General features: G+C 39.5%; 1 protein-coding gene and 1 non-coding gene across 3 annotated transcripts in view; one reads left to right on the top strand and one right to left on the bottom strand.

Annotated features, from left to right (window-relative positions):
- The window catches only part of GRID2 (glutamate receptor, ionotropic, delta 2), a 1,587,604-nt gene that overhangs the window by 1,561,255 nt on the left and 7,357 nt on the right, over positions 1–18,992 (top strand). The window lies entirely within an intron of this gene.
- Positions 2,277–2,348, bottom strand: TRNAE-UUC. The gene has a single exon. It is a non-coding gene; the product is annotated as a tRNA-Glu (tRNA).

Raw genomic sequence — 18,992 nt, 5'->3', positions numbered from 1 at the left:
AACGCCAGTTTCCCCTGGCCATGAGGCTGTATGCTTGGTGAGGGCAGGGACAATCTTTCATTGCCTGTTGTTGTTCCCAGCTTAGTACTTGGCATGTAATAACTGCTCAGTGATTACTTGTTAAATGAACTTTATGCCATATAAAGTACTTTGGAAAAAGTGGATAATCACCCTTTGTTTGACTTAGTCTTACTCTTTCTGTAAAGACTATTCACCTTATATACCAAAAAATTGCTCTACATATCTGTTTTTTAAATAGAGTGTTATATGTAAAATGTTTTAAGTCATTCAGAGAAATTGCATACTAAAAATCAAAGTTAATTTGTTATATTATCAAGTGTAAAATTACTAAAGGCTATCTGCTATTTGAAATCATTTGTCCTAAAAAATTCAAAAAATTGAGAAACTTTATTAATGTTCACAGTGTTACCATGAGGTAAGTATTGCTTTTCAGGCTGCAAAGGAAATGTCTTCTACTCTATAGAAAAGACTGTTTGCTTATGTTGGTTATTGGATTGATAGGTTTTCTTGGGTGTATGATGTCTAACAACTTAAAAATTGTTTCATGAATGTTTAGAGAAATCAGTAAGTATAGAAAGTATTATAACCAAGAGCATCATTTATTTGCCATCAAGAAAAGATGATCTATGAATGAATCACAATTTCACCAAAACAGTAGTTGAGTTTCTTCTGAAGTCTGAGTTGAGACACTATAGAGATGCTGTGAGGGTCTGTATCTAGCATGAGCTGTCACCTAAGAACTTGGTAACTGATGTACATAAAGAGTGTCATGGGCCTGCATCCTAATTATAAGTGTGGTTAACAGTTCATTTGTTTGTGGGATTTTTTTAAGTGTAAATTACCGCTGTGAAAAGCAACATCAATAGAATATTTTAGAGTCTGTAAGACTCTACAAACTGAAAGGCAGAATGGAAGTTTGGAGCAAGAGCCTCTCTCCATCATCCAGATTACTCCTTGGGGAGCACTGAGGAGGCCAGTTGTAATTAGTTGGAACTTGTCTCTGAACAGGATTCTGGAGCCACTTCTGCCTGGGAGAAAACTGCCTAAAGGCGTTAAATGATTATAAACATCTAAACGAAGATTTTTTTTTCTAAGTCATGTTCATAAGATAGCAATCATACTTCCTTCAAAATGTCCTATGGTTTTTCCATTTCCATCATTTTTTAATCCCCCAAAATAATTTCAATGTGTGTCAAATGACCCATTCTACTGCTTGCAAGGTCTGACATAATGTAGAACCTGACAGAGAGAAGGATACAAGGTGAGCCAGAGTCCTGAATTACTTCTTTGAGGTTTTTGTTTTGTTTACTTTTCTGTCATGTTAAAGAAAAAGCCCAAAGGAAAGCATAAGCCACTGTGATAAATTTATTGTATCTTCATATTTCATTGTAGTTGTCAAGAGTTCTTGCCAAGTAATGAATGTTAAGTAAACCAGAGCAACTATTGGGTAAAGTATGTTTCAGCTCCAGTCACACTTGGCCTCAACTCAAAATATTCCCTTTGCTGACAGTTTTCTTCCTTCTGTTAGGTGGATTAAATAAAGTGGGTAGAGGCAGGGTTGCCAACCTTGTACTTTTCCTTAATTGTGTGTGTGTGTGAGAGAGAGAGACAGAGATAGATTGGTGAGATTTTTAATATCATTTCAGTTTTATTTTAAATTTGCACTTTGGTATTGTTCAAAATGTACTAGTTTCCTCTATGATACAGGGCTTTCAGAGGTTTGGCCAAATTAGAAGACAGCTCATCAAAGTTGCAAGATGAGGAAATCATCCTTTACAAAATAAGATATGGATCAGAAAGGAGGGAGAGGTGTGGTTGAGATGATTTTCAAGGGGGAAGATGAAAGTTTAGTGACTGCTAGGATAATAGTCACTGTTAGTTTCCATGCTCCAAAGAGCTGGCCTGTCAACTGTCTCTCTTTCCTTCTCGCTCTTGGAATCAAGTAAATGAGGGGGAAGGGGGTGAGGAGGGAGTGGCTCTGAGCCTCCACCAAATGAAGAATGGACCAGAGAGGCAGGCAGAAGCTACTATCCTAGCACCAGCATGCTTCCAGGGTGCTGTTCCTTCTCCTGAAATGCTGTGTACTCTTGCTGTATGTAGCAACAACTTGGAGCTTCAGTTCAAATAACCACCTCCTTTATAACATTCTCTTTGATCACATTTGCCAAAGTGAGCTCACCTCCTTCTACAGAATTAAGTCATGGTTTGGGTGTGTTTTTGTTTTTGTTTTTTCTGCATAGCTTGCCAGATCTCAGTCCCCTGACCAGGGATTGAACCTGGGCCATAGCAGTGAAAGTGCCAAGTCCTAACCACTAGACCACCAGGGAATTCCCTAAGTCATGGTTCTTCAATGAACCTCTAAAAGATTCTATTTCTACAGGCTGTATATTTTCCCATCCCCCTTCCAAAAATAAACCCCAAAACAACAGTCTTTAAGCTGTATGACCTTACAAAAAGTACTCCACTTGCCTGTTCTGGGTTTCTTAATATCCAGAAATGAACATAAAATCGGTAACAACCTCAGAGAATGGTTTTGAAACTTGTGTAAGTGAATCACTGTAAAGTGAACATGGCAAGTCAAGAGGTGGGTCCTCAATAAATGTGAGAGGCTGTTACTATTATTACTGCCTGCAGCCACCTGGTAACCACATATTCTATAGTTTTCCTCCCTAAATTTTACCTTTTCCTCAACATATTGGTTGATGCATCCTATGCCTGGTGGCTCAGTGGTAAAGAACCTGCCTGCCAATACAGGAGATGTGGGTTCCATCCCTGGTTCGAGAAGATCCTCTGGAGAAGGAAATGGCTACCTGTGCCAGTATTCTTGCCTGGGAAATCCCACGGACAAAGGAGCCTTGCGGGCTATCGTCCATGGCATTGCAAAGAGTTAGACATGACTTAGAGACTAAACAACAATGAGCAAACTACAGTGAAAAGTATTGCCAAGCACACAAAAATCCCCAAGACACAACCACCTGAACTGGGGAACTTGCAGTCGTTTGGAAGAAGTAAAACAAATCACTTTAACAAGAGTCCTTAAAAATCGTAAGCACGTCTACAGAGAGTTCAAACGACAGATAAATCAGTGATTTCCCCCAAGCCAGCATGATTATGTGGAATCTCCTGAGGAGAGTGCTGTTTAGAAATATTGATTCCTAGATCCCAGCCCTGAATGAGTAAATCAGAATCTCTGGTTTGAGGACTTCCCTGGTGGTTAAGTGCGAATTCGATCCCTGGTCAAGGAACTAAGATCTCACACGCCTTGTAGCCAAAAACCAAGACATAAAACAGAAAGGATGCTGTAACAAATTCAATAAAGACTTCACAAATGGTATTAAGAAAAAAAATCTTAAAAAAAAAAAAAGAAATCTGGTTTGTAGCCAAGGAAATGCAAGTGATTTTAATGCTCATCTAAGTGAGGAATCCCTAGAATTCAGTCACATAGAGGTGGACATTAAGGCTTTCTGTTAAAAATAGCCTAGACTGGAATGGGGACACTTTCTAAGAGTCAGAATGAAGCAGGAGTGATGTTACTTATAAGTCATGAGAATCTTTCTACCCAGTGGCTTAACCTTCTCAATAAAATAGGAAATAAAGTCCTCAACTGAGAATGAGACAGGTAAATTTGGTAAAGGGTTGGACACAAATGGGGGCTTTCCTGGTAGCTCAGATGATAAAGAATCTGCCCTCAGTGCAGCAGACCTGGGTTCAGTCCTTGAGTTGGGAAGGTCCCCTGGAGAAGGGCATGGCACCCCACTCCAGTATTCTTGCCTGGAGAATCCCCATGGACAGAGGAGCCTGGTAGGCTGCAGTCCATGGGGTCACAAAGAGTCAGACATGACTGAGTGACTAAGCACACTTGGAAACATATGGAGAAGATTGGAAGAATTGCCGTGGGGATGTGTTATAGGGATAACTAAAGCTGAATTAAGCTGAGGGTCTATTATGTTGCAATATTTCTTTTTTTTTAATCATTTAATTCTTTATTCAACAAGTGTTTCTGGAGGGTCTACTGCAGCCTAACCATACGAAAACAGTGAAGAAAAGTGAAAGTGAAGTCACTCAGTCGTGTCCAACTCTTCTCGACCCCATGGATTGCAGCCTAAGAGGCTCCTCTGTCCATGGGATTTTCCAGGCGAGAATACTGGAGTGGGTTGCCATTTCCTTCTCCAATTTTGCAATATTTCTTACTGAATTTCCAAGTCCAGTTTACACCTTGGCTAAGGTCATACTTTTCAAGCCCCCAAAAGTTTATACAAATGAAAATGGACTGGCATTGCGAATACAGGCACATTTCTAATATTACTAACAATAAGATCAAGTATTGTGAATTCTGAGTATCAATTGACAATTTGGTTTCTTCCTGCTAGTATAAAACCTAAAAAACTGATCTTATGAAATGTCTAGGATTCAGATTCTCATAAATAACAACAAATCTCCCCATTGTGCTCTCTGTTGCTCTGTGGCTGGCATCTGAATATATGAACTCCCTAAGGGTGAGAATAAGACTTCATAATTAAACTCATGTTGGTGTTGCTTTTCATGTATTTTTCTTTTTGGTGAGTGAACTATTTTATTCCTCTAATTTTTCCACATCAAATTCTCAGTGCTGTAATGGGCCTCCCACAGTTCCAGACAGTTATTGGTTCTTGGGGGGAAAGGCTCCTGTGGTATTATTGATGGCAGCCTTCGTGGGAAGGACGATGATTTACTATGTTGCTCCCTGTGCAGCTGTGAATTTGCTGCACGGTGATGGCCTTCAGTGGCCCCCTCAGTCTCAACTTGACAAGAGACCTAGGGAGTGATCTAGTTCTATTGAAATGAAAGTGTCCTCACCCCAAATCATATTCTGTCCCTCAAACTAAAACCAGGTCAATGAGAGGTTGGTAGAAACATGGTTAAGAACATAGTGAATGATGACCCTGAAACTGAGACTGTCCTTGCTGTCTCCACGGGGCCTCTGACCCCTGGCTTGGCCTCCTGAAAGCTTCATGCTGTCTCCCTCACCACCTTCCTATTTTCCTAGGCTTTTCACAGCTGCCTGCTTTGTCACCCACAGTCCCAATACTCCACACTTGAGCATTCTGCTTCTTTTCTTGGTTAAAAGATCAGAATGGGCATTGGACCCTAAGCAGCCCTGCGGTTTGGACTTAGTCCCTGTCCGTGTCAGTGCTCAGTTCTGAAAAGGCAAAGTGGACACCTGGAGCAGGTGGACTCCACAATGTCATCATGGAGGCTCACAGGAGTCTGTAATGATTAAGACAGCTACCCTGTGTCGAGAGCTTAATACATGTCAGATGACATGCTGAGCACTTTGCATAGACAATACAACTTAAGATTGGAGTTATTTCATTAGAAAAACTGAAGCTCAGAGAGGTCATATCACTTTGCCAGTACCAACACAAGAGGTAATGAAATGAGGATTCCACTCGTTTGTCTAACCCTAATACTCATACTTTCAACTGCTACACTCATGCCTTCCAGAAATCTCAGCCCAGAAATTGTTTCCCTTCCTTCACATGTCCTAAACCCTTATCTCTATGTCACTGTCATTCTTTAACTTCTCTTTGATCACCAATTATGTACTATGTCTATGCTTTTCACACACCTGCATATTTGCAAATAGTTTTGGAGTTAGAATTCATATCATCCACTTATTTGTGCCCACTGAAACACCTAGTGTGTTGGTATCCTCAGCTTGTTACAGAAATCTTATCCGTAAATAAAAGTGATAAGACCAGCATGGGATGAAAGGAGATGACAGGAGAGACTGAATAGTTACCACTGATCTCAAGAGGATGCTGGAACTCATTGCCATAATTTATTAGGTATCCTCTCTTAGGATATTGTTTGCCCCCCTTCCTATCTGCATGTTTACAGGCAGCCTTTGCCCAGAGCTGAAAGAAAAGAGAATCCAAATATTAACAAGAAAATTCAGAAACCTAGGAACTCTGCCCTGTGATCTTCGGTAATGATGAGTGACAAGAATAGGTAACATCCTTGCTCCTCTTTCTTCTGCACTCTACCTGAGATGCTGACCCCAAAACCAGCTTATCTTGTTCATGCATCTTAGACTAATTCTCATGTACGAAAGGTCCTGGGGGATCTCCAGGGCTCTGTAAACCACCACTGAGACTCACTGAGAGGTATGTGGTGTTTAATGTAACAAGGACTCTGGAAGCAATTCTTAGATCTTAATTTCATCTGATTCATGGTGCAGGTCATGCCTCCCTGTGAGAACTAGAGATGTGCACAAAGGCTCTGTTTCTGTTATGACTCCAGGAAAATCACTTCAAAGCACCCTTCCTTTAGCCTTGTAGAGTGTAGCCTCTCCTAGAAAGTAAGCCAACAAGGGTGTAAATAACCATAGAGTGGATCTGTTCCTCACAGTACCCTTGTTGCTATGGAGTGTGCCTCTTTATTGTATGTGGAATGCCATTACTTCCAGTGAACTATATAGCTTGAGTTTTAGCTTGGTGATCCCTTTATCATAGGGTTTTATCCTTTTTATTCACCTAGAAGTGAATAGACACAGCATAGAATCCAGTATTGGTAAAGAATCTTCACAATCTGCCAATATTCTAATGAATTTAGTTGCTGAAAAATATAACGGGCTAAAACATGGGTAAATTGTACCCCATGATCATTCATCAAGGATCTTAGAAATATCTCACATCCCCACTTAGCTAGGTTGCTTTCATTTCTAATTGGATTTAGAATAGATATGAAAGGTTGATTATGTCAGGTTTAGGGTAGAGAAATAGCAGGCTTTGCAAATGCTTCCATTTAGTACGTTACATATGCATGATATTACAAAACCTCTTTTTGCCTGAAGAGACCAGCCACACAGTCCCTCTCACAATTGTTATCAGAATTGAATGACACTCAATTTTTATCAAGCCTCTTCCCTTAGTTATTGAAGCCTCCCATAATATCATTAAGTGAGTAAACATTGTCTGCATAAAGCTCTTGCTATTATGGAAAATAACAAGCAGCTCTCATGAGCTTGCACGGGAGCTGTGGGTGTCCACCTCACTATCACAGCAGCAGCATATACAGCCCATTTCATTTTATCTAGACACCTAGACTTGTGGAAAGATAGACTTTATATCTATTGGCAAATTTTCTTTCTAATAACTGCTGAAAACTTCACTCCAGTAAGCAGTTAGTCCTGCTGGTTGATGAAAATAGATACATTATCTGAGGTAATAGATAAGTCTCATTAAGAAGATGGAATAGACTAATTCCCAGCATATCTCCCATGCGTGGGAAAACTAAATTGTGAAATAGAGCAGTAACACATCAATTATCCTTTCTGCACAGAATTAGAGTCTCACTGCTACATAGCATATTATGTAATTTTTTTATAAATTACCATTTACATCAGAGTATCTCTGCTGCCTCATAAAAAAAAAAAAAAGACAGCAGTCATCTATTCAAATAAGACTTATCCTAAAACTACTTAAGGAATCTAAGTATTCTTTAAATCCAAGTATTTAAAATGTATGTTCTTATTTATTAACATGTGCCCAAAGAGTAAGTATTTAGTATTCGCCTAAAAACAAATGCCACACATCTGACCATATTACACTTTGAATGAAAATTGGCTACCACCAACTAAAGTAAAACTAGCTATTAGGATTCAAAATAAAGGTTTTAGAGATCCTGTGTTGAATAATGATCTATAGTCAGTTTTAGGTAGTTTCTCTGTTTTTCTCAATTTTGTCATAACGATGATCATATGTGATTTACTTGAAACAATTTCACTTCTTTAAATATCTCCCTTACACTTGTTTACACTACTTTTATTTGCAAATATTTTTATATGGCTATAACCCCCCCATACACAGAAATTTCACAAGATAAGAGTTACATTGATAGAGGTTTATAAATAAAAAACTTTATTTAATAAAGTAAATGATTGAGGATTTGTTTGTTTTAATTTGTGGGCTGTGTAATAAAAACAAAGTAATGACAGTAGAAGTGTTCTGAAAATTATAAAGTGATATCTTAAAGAAGAAAGATATTTGTATGTAAGATGTTTTAAAACATCTGATAGGGAGAGAAGAAGCAGCATAAATTCTGCAGGTTCTGAGACTGAGAACAGTTTGATCCCAAACATGATTCAGAAGGAAAAAGGGCAGACATTCCAGAACTGGAAGAGCAGCTAAATAAGAGAGTTGTTCTTAAGTGACAGTCATAGTCTGAAACATGACTCTTGCTACTGTGCGTTGTTCCACAATCCATGTGTATTAGTCTGCCCAGGCTGCTGTAACAAAATACCACGCACTGGGTTGCTTGATCAGCAGAAGCTTATTTCTCGTGGTTCTGAAGGCTACAAGTCCCAGATCAAGGCACCTTTAAGGTAGGTTTCATTATGAGACCTCCTAGACAACACTGACCCAAAAGGTTGTCCCCACGGTGCCCATGATTCCAACACCAAGCTTTGGTGACCCTTTTTCACAGTGTCTTTCACCACACTGCCCTTTGGGAACACATAATCACTCTGCAGCTCAATCATACAGTCCTGTAATTGCAGATAATCATCCAAGAAACAGTTTTGGCTTTTATTTTTCCCCCATTTATAGAAATATAGCATGTTCAGGCTCCTGATAGAAAGAAGTTAGAAAGTAGAATTCACTCTCTAAAATGTTTAAAATGGAGAGCCTTATTATTTTTCTGTGGTTCTAGTCTTTTGAGAAAACTTTATGTTACACAACTATCTGAATGCTTTCTACTTTAAAAAATTGAAGCAATTTCCTGGAAAGCTGGAATAATGCTAAATATAACACAATACACATATAAAGTTTGAATAAGTTTTAATCCTTTAGACTTTCCATCTATGAAAATATGGGCAAAATGTAGTAAAATTAGTTTTTTTAAGTTGTACTTTTATCAATGATCTAATTCTTAGCTGAGAATTTTATATGCTGAATTTATCCACCAACTTTAATATAAATATACCTTGAGGATTTTTAAGTATATGTCAATATACAACCTCTAAGTTGCTGCTGCTGCTGCTAACTCGTGTCCGACTCTGTGCGACCCCATAGACGGTCCCTGAGATTCTCCAGGCAAGAATACTGGAGTGGGTTGCCATTTCCTTCTCCAATGCATGAAAGTGAAAAGTGAAAGTGAAGTTGCTCAGTCGTGTCCAACTCTTAGTGACCCCATGGACTGCAGCCCACCAGGCTCCTCCATCAATGGGATTTTCCAGACAAGAGTACTGGAGTGGGGTGCCATTGCCTCTAAGTTAAGCATCATAAAAGAACTAGCATGGGTAGCCATTCCCTTCTCCAAGGGATCTTTCCAACCCAGGAATTGAACCCAGGTTTCCTGCATTGCAGGCAGATTCTTTACCATCTGAGCTACCAAGGAAGTGCCAGTTATTAAAGTACCTACTACTAAAACAGGTCTTAGAAAAACAACTTACTTCTATATATTTAAGTTGTTATTCAACTTACAAAAACTTCAATATTTATGAAAATATTCATGAAAATGTTTGCTTGTTCAAAAGTTTCCTTTTCTGTCATCTTCTGTCTCCTAGGCTATGCCAAAGAAACATATCACAGCTTTATCTTTTTATACACAATGCAAATATCAAGATCCCACTTAATTTAAGGTTTAGTTGTCAGACTCAAAGACATGAAAATATTCATGAAATGTATACAATACACTAAGCAAAATAAGTTTGACTTTATGACCCTTTTTCATAAACAAGCATTTGAAAGGTCTGGATGAGAAGATTTTTTATTGCCTGAAGAGCGACTGTAAGCAGAGATGATCACTGCCAGTTTCTCACTGCAGAATGAAAGAATTTTTCCCCTTTACCCTATAACCTAAATATCACATTGAGCTTAAGGATGATGCTGACATTTTAAAAGATCACCCAAAGTGTTCTCTTTCCAATTGCAATTATGCCCTCTATCTCAGTGGGAGCCATTGTCAAGGGTCTTTTCAGCTCTCCAACGTCTTTCTGGCTTGCTTTCATTATCCTGATTATCTATTCATTTGCCGCCCAGCACTCATTTTATGAAAGATCATGTCTGCCATTTCTGTAATGAGTGCTTGACTTTTACTGCCAGCATAAACACATAAAATATATAATAATTAAAGTTCACTAGTCACCAAAGTCTTGAGATCCATCATGTTACTAATTTGATTTTTCAAGCAATTGCTTCTCTGTGACAAGACTGGTTTTGCCCCCTTAGACAGTGCAAGACTTGAGGTGGGAGGAGATGACTCTACCTAGAGAAAGCGATTTTAATGAGCATCATATATGTCAACTTTAAGGTTCATCTTCAACCAAATAGCATGTCTATAAAGTATGATTATTCTTAGCCACCACAAAAATCTCATCAGTACGGGAACATAAAATTATTTTAAGTGTTAAAGCTTAAAATGCAGTTTTAAAAACAGTTAAATGTTATTCAATAAGTATTATACCCTTGGTAGGCTATTGTTTAAGGAAAATTTTCAATGAGTTAATGACCACAGAAGTTTGCCTAACATAAATAGAAACTTCACAACATGTTGACTTATGAGTAAGGACTTACTTATTTTGAACACACTGCCTCGTTTTGATAACATTGGCAAAGTCCCTGAAGTGCCTCATGATAATGAATTCATCTGACGTTTATTCTAATCACAGAGAGATTAATGAACTCATGTGATATTCATGGAGCTCTCTTGGGACAACAGGATGTGTTACACAAACTGTAATGTTTGTTAATGGATACAATGGAATACATGTTATCCAAGGCACTTGAGTAGTCAAATCCTCAGCTAATAAAGTGCCTGGAAATCAAGAGGCAGCTTCCAATTATACAGGTTTTCTTTAGGGATGCCAGAAATCTTGACAGCAAATTCAAAAACCACGCAGAAGTCAGAAGACCCGAGTTTGAGAGCTGGCTGCATCACTTACCAGCCCTGCAACCTTAGGAAATTTTCTTCACCTCTTAGTCTCAATCTCCTCAGTTTTAAAATGAGAAGTTAATAGCATCAGACTTCTGAAGGCCTTAGAAAGAATAAGGAGTAAGGCGGGGGGAGGGATCAATCAATCATTCAATCAGTCACTATAATTCCTCCCTCACAAAGTTATTTTAAGTAAATTAAATGATAGGCAATGTTTTTGCTAAGTGCTTTATAAACTTTGCAGCCTTGTGCATGCATTTATTATTGTTGTTCCTTTGGAAAATAGGTCTTCTGGATGAATTTACACTTTATTTCCCATACACAGAGAAATGGATGCCTTAGTTACTACATAAGGATATGAACACTGCTTTCTTAATAAGAAAACCAGATCTGACCAATTAAAGATTTTATCAAATTACACTCTTCAAATTAGAAAGTAAGATAACAGGTTTGAACCAAGACAGGAAACTTCTCTTTTTATGCAGGTCTCTGATATGCAGCAGTCTTCAGCAATAACTGAGCTTGTAATTAAATCCAGCCCTGTTGACTCGGCCCTGTAGTGGGGAGGTGGGCAGGTCACTTCACCTCACTGGGCAGGAGTTAAATGTGATCTCATGGCCCTGAGCCCTTCTGGTCAAGCTTTCATTCTCATTTATTGTCTGTAGTAACTCTTTACCAATGCTGAAAAAATTCTAATTAGTTTACAGTATTTCTAGTCATGAATAATTAAAAAGCATTTTTATATCTTTTGATTAAAAGAGGCAACACCTTTTCTGCCTCATTCAGTTGTCCTTCCCATTCTTCGTTAATTATGGTCACTTCCCTGGTGTTTCTTTTAGTGGTATAATATCTGTTCATATCTCTTTGACTTCAGTTGCTCCAGTTGCCTGAAAGATTAATCAGCAAATGTTGACTCAGTCAACAAATACTACATGATCTTGAATAATTAAGGCAGTCAGTCTTGGAACCTGTGTGGTCCCAGTCTCAGGATAAATGTTCACATGTATGTTTTAGGATAATCAGAAAACCAGGGATATCCAAAATTCACTTGAATTCTTTCTCAACGTGGTGGAATACAAAATCAATACACGATAGCTCTGTATTCATTTAAAGACACACATGTATTAACAGCAAGTATTACCACTTATTCTCATATGTAAATATACAGTCTAAAGAAATGGAATGAGTCAAAAACTCTGGTATTAAAACGGACTCTGATGCTTTCTAATGATGTGACTTTGGCCAAAGCATTTAAGCCCTCTGAACTTCAACATCTTCATCAGTGAAGTGGAAACTTGTTGACTTCATGGAGTTATTTGCTATGGGGTTTCTAAAGCAGTCAGCAATTAGAACCATCAAGCCAAACCTGTCTTGGGTCTGTTTCTGAAACTACAAAGGCACTGTTGAGTAGCAAAGTCTAAAGCATTAACTATCCCGCCCCTAACACAAAAGTTTTGCTGATCCCTGCTCTGCATGCATATGCAGTCATGTCCGACTCTGCAACCCCATGGACCCCACAAGGCTCCTCGTCCATGGAATTCTCCAGGCAACAATACTGGAGTAGGTTGCCATCTCCTACTGCAGGGGGTCATCCTGACACAGAGATTGAACCCACGTCTCTTGTGTCTCCTGCATTGGCAGGTAGATTTTACCTCTGGGCCACCTGAGAAGCCCCAACCCCTGCTCTGAAAGGGGATATTTGTGAATTCATTTGAAATGCTGTATTCCCGTCTATGATTTTAGGCCATCTCAGTGGATTGAATAAGCAACTGGCATTTAATTCAACTAACTGGAAGAACTAGTTAATAAAGTTCAAATTAAACAAAAGAAATCCTTCCAATATCCTCCTTTAGGCTATTGGTATTACTGAGCTATTAAATGTTATCAATAAATATTTGTTGTATCTAATACTCCTAACTGATCGTTTAGAGATTTTACTTTAAAAAAATCAACTAATGTCTGATTCATGGGAAGTTGAATTTGTTTTTACAACTCTGATCTTTAAATAGTGATAACAAACATGCCAATCACAGGGTCACTCCACTTAATCAAATGCTAAATCTGAGTCTTTGATAAGTGTTTTGGCTTTAGTCCAAGTTCACCTACATTTTCCAAAACCATAACTAAAGAAGAGATGGATGAATGAGAAACCTTTTGAGCTCCTATTTTTTGAAAATCCTCTGCATGCTATTGTTAATTCTTTCTCAGTATCCATAGAGAGGAAAAGTTTGTGAACACGCAGCAAATGGTTTAGTGTGTGTGTGTGCGTGTGTATGTGTGTGTATGTGTATGACTCTTTGGGACCCCATGGACTATGGACTGTAGCTCACCAGACTCCTCTGTCTGTGGGATTTTCCAGGCAAGAAAAGAATCCTGGAGTGGGTTGCCATTTCCTATTCCAGAGGATCTTCCTGACCCAGGGATCAAACTCACTTCTCTTGCATCTCCTGCATTGGCAGATGGATTCTTTACCACTAGTGCCACATTTTCCAGGTCAAAACAGATGTACTTGCTGTGTCAAAAAAATACTTTTTTTTTTCAGTTAGTCCCAAATTTCTTTCTCAGTGACAAATAACATTAACATTACTAAGAGACTCCTAAGCGTATTTTTAATTTGGTTACATCAAACTCAAAGTATGTAACAAATAAATGTTTTGAGATATTAAAAGATGTATTTTCATCCTCACCAATCCCTATCTCTGAGTTGCCTCAGTATTAGCAAATTGAGGAAATGCCTAGAGGTATAGATCAAAGAGTTTCTATCATTATGTAGCTAAAACTCCCTTTTACTATGGTGAAACACCAAGAAAATTTTAGTCCTGGGGGATAAGAAGAATATCCAGGGAATCTGTACCTCTTCTGGCCGGGGGTTTCCAAGAGAGGGAAAGGGAAGGGAAAGGAAATGGGCAAGTGGAGAGACAGACATCTGGTAGATTAAAAGGCACAAGAGTAGAGGGCTTGATACTTCTCTTCCCATTAGAGTTTTCTTATTTTTCGTTCAAAACATTCATTTTTAAAAAATTTTTAATTGGAGTATAATTGCTTTACAATATTGTATCCGTTTCTGCTGTCAGTTTAGTTCAATCGCTCAGTCGTGTCCGACTCTGCGATCCCATGGACTACAAAAAGCCAGGCCTCCCTGTCCATCACCAGCTCCCGGAGTTTGCTCAAATTCATGTCCGTTGAGTCAGTGATGCCATCCAACTATCTCATCCTCTGTCGTTCCCTTCTCCTCCCACCTTCAATCTTTCCCAGCATCAGGGTCTTTTCCAATGAGTCAGTTCTTCGCATCAGGTGGCCAAAGTATTGGAGCTTCAACTTTAGCATCAATCCTTCCAGTGAATATTCAGGATTGATTTCCTTTAGGATTTACTGGTTTGATCTCATTGCAGTCCAAGGGACTCAGGAATCTTCTCCAACACCACAGTTCAAAAGCATCAATTCTTCGGCATTCAGCTTTCTTTATAGTCCAACTCTCACATCCATACATGACTACTGGAAAAACCATAGCTTCAACTATACAGACCTTTGTCAGCAAAGTAATGTCTCTGCTTTTTAATATGCTGTCTAGGTTTGTCATAGCTGTACAAACATAGCTAGTTTCTGCTGTACAACAACAAGAATCAGCTATTTGTACACATATCCCGTCCATCTTGAGCATCCCACCCACCCTGTGTTTCTTAGGGGTGCTCCCTGGGCCCATCGGGTTCTGCACCAACAGAGAAGACCTCAGATGTGTGAGATGCCACGGCCACACTGTCAGGAGACAGCGGAAGTTCCACCTTCATTCCCAGGCCTCCCTTCCTCCCATGTGGGAGATAAGTTAAGGAAGAGCACATAGACCACCCTTGGCACCCCCAGTGATGACAAGGTGACACTAAAGTAGTCTAAAGGACTACAGAATAGTCAGGGGCTGGGTGAAGAAAAGGGTAGAAGCTGAGAAAGGCTATAGCATGTCAGAGGCTGGGTGAGTAGGGAGGAGGCTACAAACCCTAGAGAAGCTGAGAAAGACGTTAGCCAAGTTTAACAGACTCAACACGCTTCCCTGGTGGCTCAGTGATAAAGAATCTGCCCACAATGCGGGAGACATGGGTTCAGTCCCTCATTTGGAAAGATCCCCTGGAGAAGAGAATGGCAGCACTCCAGTATTCTTGCCTGGAGAATCCCATGGACAAAGGAACCTGGTGGGCTGCAGTTCATGGGGGGGTCACAAAGAGTTGGACATGATTGAGCGTGCATGCGCGCATGCATGCGCGTGCACACACACACACACACACACGCCTTGGCTGACTTTAGCAGCAGACACCAGTCGGTATCTAAGGGCTGGGCCCAGCCCCAGGGAATCTCTGCCAGGGCAGGTCCAAGCACCAGCAAGAGGCCAGCAGCCCCTCATACCAAATACCCACATAGGAGACATAATGTCATCCCCCATGAACCCTGATGCCATCTTGGAAAAGACCAAAGGAACCGGGAGGAATGGGGAAGATGCAGTAATTCATTCAAGTAAATTGAGCTGAAGCTAGAGACATGTTAAATTATTAGAGCAGATTAAATTTTAACTCCTAGAGCTAATTTTAGTTTGGTTCCCACTGCTCAGCAGGCCCATTCCTCCTTAGGAAAATCAATTACGTTCTAGAGAAATGCTGTATTTTTTTGTACACCCAAATTGTAGCATGAATAAATTTGCAATCATGCTACAATTATATCGTGTGATTTGAAGGAATATATTGATGAAAATTTTACTCGGCGTCTAACACATCTCTGAAACTAAAAGAGATGGGTCTTCTCCAAATAGTTGCATATTAGAGGCTGTATCGGAGAAGGCAATGGCACCCCACTCCAGCACTCTTGCCTGGAAAATCCCATGGACGGAGGAGCCTGGTAGGCTGCAGTCCATGGGGTCGCGAAGAATCTGACATGACTGAGCGACTTCAATTTCACTTTTCACTTTCATGCATTGGAGAAGGAAATGGCAACCCACTCCAGTGTTCTTGCCTGGAGAATCCCAGGGACGGGGGAGTCTGGTGTCGCGTGCTAGGTCTATAGGGGTCGGACACGAGGAATCGGACACCACTGAAGCAACTTAGCAGCAGCAGAGGCTGTGTAGTGTAACAGAGGGGAAAGTAGTGGGGGACAAACCTGAGTTCTAGCCCCAACTGAACTATTTACTCTGTGTCAATCAGTGAGAAAATCATTTAATCTCTACAGCAGTGCTTCCCAACAGATGTGTCTTAGATGATGCACAGAATATTGCTAAAATATCAATCCCTTCAGCCCTCAGGACAGCCAAGGCATGGACTGCAGTGGCTGGAACCATGGCATTTTTACCTCTGGCTGCAAAGAGCCTCTGATGACCTTAATATGTAAATTATTTTGTGTGTGTTGAATGTGATGATTTGGGAGTATGACTGTTCTCTCTGGTTCAGTTTCCTCATCCATAGACTGAGTGGAGGCAAGTAGAGAGAATAAAGGATGTCTTCAGTCTTTGGGGAGCTTCTCTGGTGTCTCAGATGGTAAAGAATCTGCCCACAGTACAGAAGACCCAGGTTCGACCCCTGGTTTGGGGAGATACCCTAGGGAAGGGCATGACAACCTACTCCAGTGTTCTTGCCTGGAGAATTCCATGGACAGAGGAGCCTGGTGGGCTACAGTCCATGGGGTAGCAAAGAGTCGGACATGACTGAGCAACTAACACTTTCACTTTCAATCTTTTTAGTTTAGTAGTTTATACTTCTGTGAACATGAGAGGGAAATTCCAATTGCAAAAGAATCACAGAAATTCCTGTGTACATAGCCTAAAAAAAAAGAAATCCTGCCTTTATTCTTTTTAATTTCTGATTACCTCTAAATTCTTTCCCAGCAGAAGCAACTAAAAAGTCAGCTGTCCTCTAACCAGTATCTTTTTTAAAGCTCAGCAGGAATTTAAGAGCCAGAAACCTAACAAAATTAGAAAGGACACTATAGACTACTACTATAGTTTTCAAAGGCAAAATCAAAGTTACCTATGCAGGATTAGAAATTTGCATCTGTCTTTCAGCAACCTGTTCTTTCACAAATATATTATTTTGAAAATCATAGTGATGGAGGATGTTAAGTGGTCAATAATTAATGCAATTCTCACACACAAATGAGGTTGTTATCTTCAAAGTAAGTAAAAAGCTTTTCAAGATAAATGCTTCAGACCTGTGGGGTATTTTTATTTGAATATAAAAGAAGGCTGTTTTGCCTTCTCCCTGAAATTTGCACACTTATATCGATAATGCAAGCAGGATTGATCTATTAGCCATTTTCAAATTCAAGTGAAGTTTTATGGACTCCTGAGATTTTTCTGTTCAGTGAGATTACAAATGCTTTCATACTTTTGGACAAAAGAAGGAAATGCAATATTCTTGTCTGTGGATCATGAATCATGCACTGACTCATCTGGGAATATAATTCGCCATTAAGAAGATGTACCAGAACAGGTTCAGAGAAAGAATGGTTGTCACACATGCTGGCAATAATAATTCTAGCTTTTGAGGTTTGGTAGCCTACTAAGTGCCAAGCAATGAACAAGATGCTTTTGTTTATGGTCTCATTAATTCTCGACATAACTCTCCAAAATCAGCATATCATCACTCTGCAGTAAAATGGCAGGAATTTTCCTGACTATACTCCAAGAAGAGGTTTTAGGTATCCAATCATCACAGTCTAAGACCCAACTTTTTTTTCATTAATTTAAGTGTTTACAGCACCAAAAAGTTTATACTTTCACGTTTCAAACCCACAGGTTAACTGTGACTAGTACTTTGCTCTTTATGAGCAAAGACTGCCATCTTGTGGAAATTTCACATATAACAATAACAATCATTCCATGGGATTAAACTTTGCCTTTGCACTAGAAGTTTACAACTAGATTTTTGCGTTGTTACATACACACACGAAACATCAGTGTTGCTTATAAATAAATGGCCAATCTCTCCTTTAAGTGTGGTTTTTAAGTCTCTTTTAAACATGCCAGAGCTTTTGAAGCTTTGAAAAACAGAATCTTATTAATTGTAAGGACTCATCCCATCGTTCTTTAAGGCAGTGCATTAGATTTTACTAAACTTTCTTTACCTAATCCTTAAATAGTTTTAGTTATATAATAGAAAGGAAAGTGTAGTATAACTGTTCTGAGGGAATTTCCAAGATCATTGGATTGTGTGGGAAAAATGTATAGCAGCACTCTGGGCTTAGAGAACACTTCTGTTTCCTCAGAGCCCTGTAATCCAGGTCAGTCTGTGTTCCTGGAATTTGCTGTGGGCTGGTCAGAGCCTGACTGAGGAATTCTTTGGCCCAGTTTGTCTGTATATCCCCAAAGACAGGGTCTTCTGCAATGCCTCAGTTACCTGTGCTTTATGAGAACAACCAATAAAGATATCTTTGCGATGTGATGGTACTTGAAGGTGCATAGAGAAGTCTCTTTTTTTTTTTCTTTAACTAGAGTGTGTGTGGAAGATTAACTTTTTTTTTGACTGGCCTGGCTCTTCATTGCTTTGCACAGGCGTTCTCTAGTTGCAGCATATGGGCTCTAAGGCACATGGGCTTCAGTAGTTACAGCTCACAGGCCCAAGAGCACTAGGGCTTCAGTTCAGTTCTTGGGCTCTAGATCATTGGCTCAGTAGTTGTGGCCCACATGCTTAGCTGACCTGCAGGGTGTATAATCTTCCCAGACCAGGGATCGAACCCATGTTCCCTGTATGGGCAGGCAGATTCATATCCACTGCACCACCAGAGGTCTCAGAAGTCTCTTTCTTTTCCCCTCAATAACTCCTACTACCAGTTTGCTGAAACTAAAAAACTCCTACCACCAGCTTGCTAAACCTAAAAAATTATACCGTTTTAAACACATTCTTTAGACTTGGTAAAGGCCCTTTACTCCTATGGAAATCAACATGGGTGATATAGAATATGTATATCTCGATGATTATTTTAAAAACCAAGTTATTTTCCAGGTGTTGAAATAATAAGGACACATCATAAGTGGTACAAGATAGCACTAAGAAGAAAGAGTAAGCAACAATCCTTTCCTGAAT

This window comes from Bison bison, unplaced genomic scaffold, assembly GCF_000754665.1.
Source record: "Bison bison bison isolate TAMUID 2011002044 unplaced genomic scaffold, Bison_UMD1.0 scf7180017864464, whole genome shotgun sequence".
In the NCBI taxonomy this organism is placed as follows: Eukaryota; Metazoa; Chordata; class Mammalia; order Artiodactyla; family Bovidae; genus Bison; species Bison bison.
This window is presented reverse-complemented; position numbering and strand designations above follow the sequence as displayed.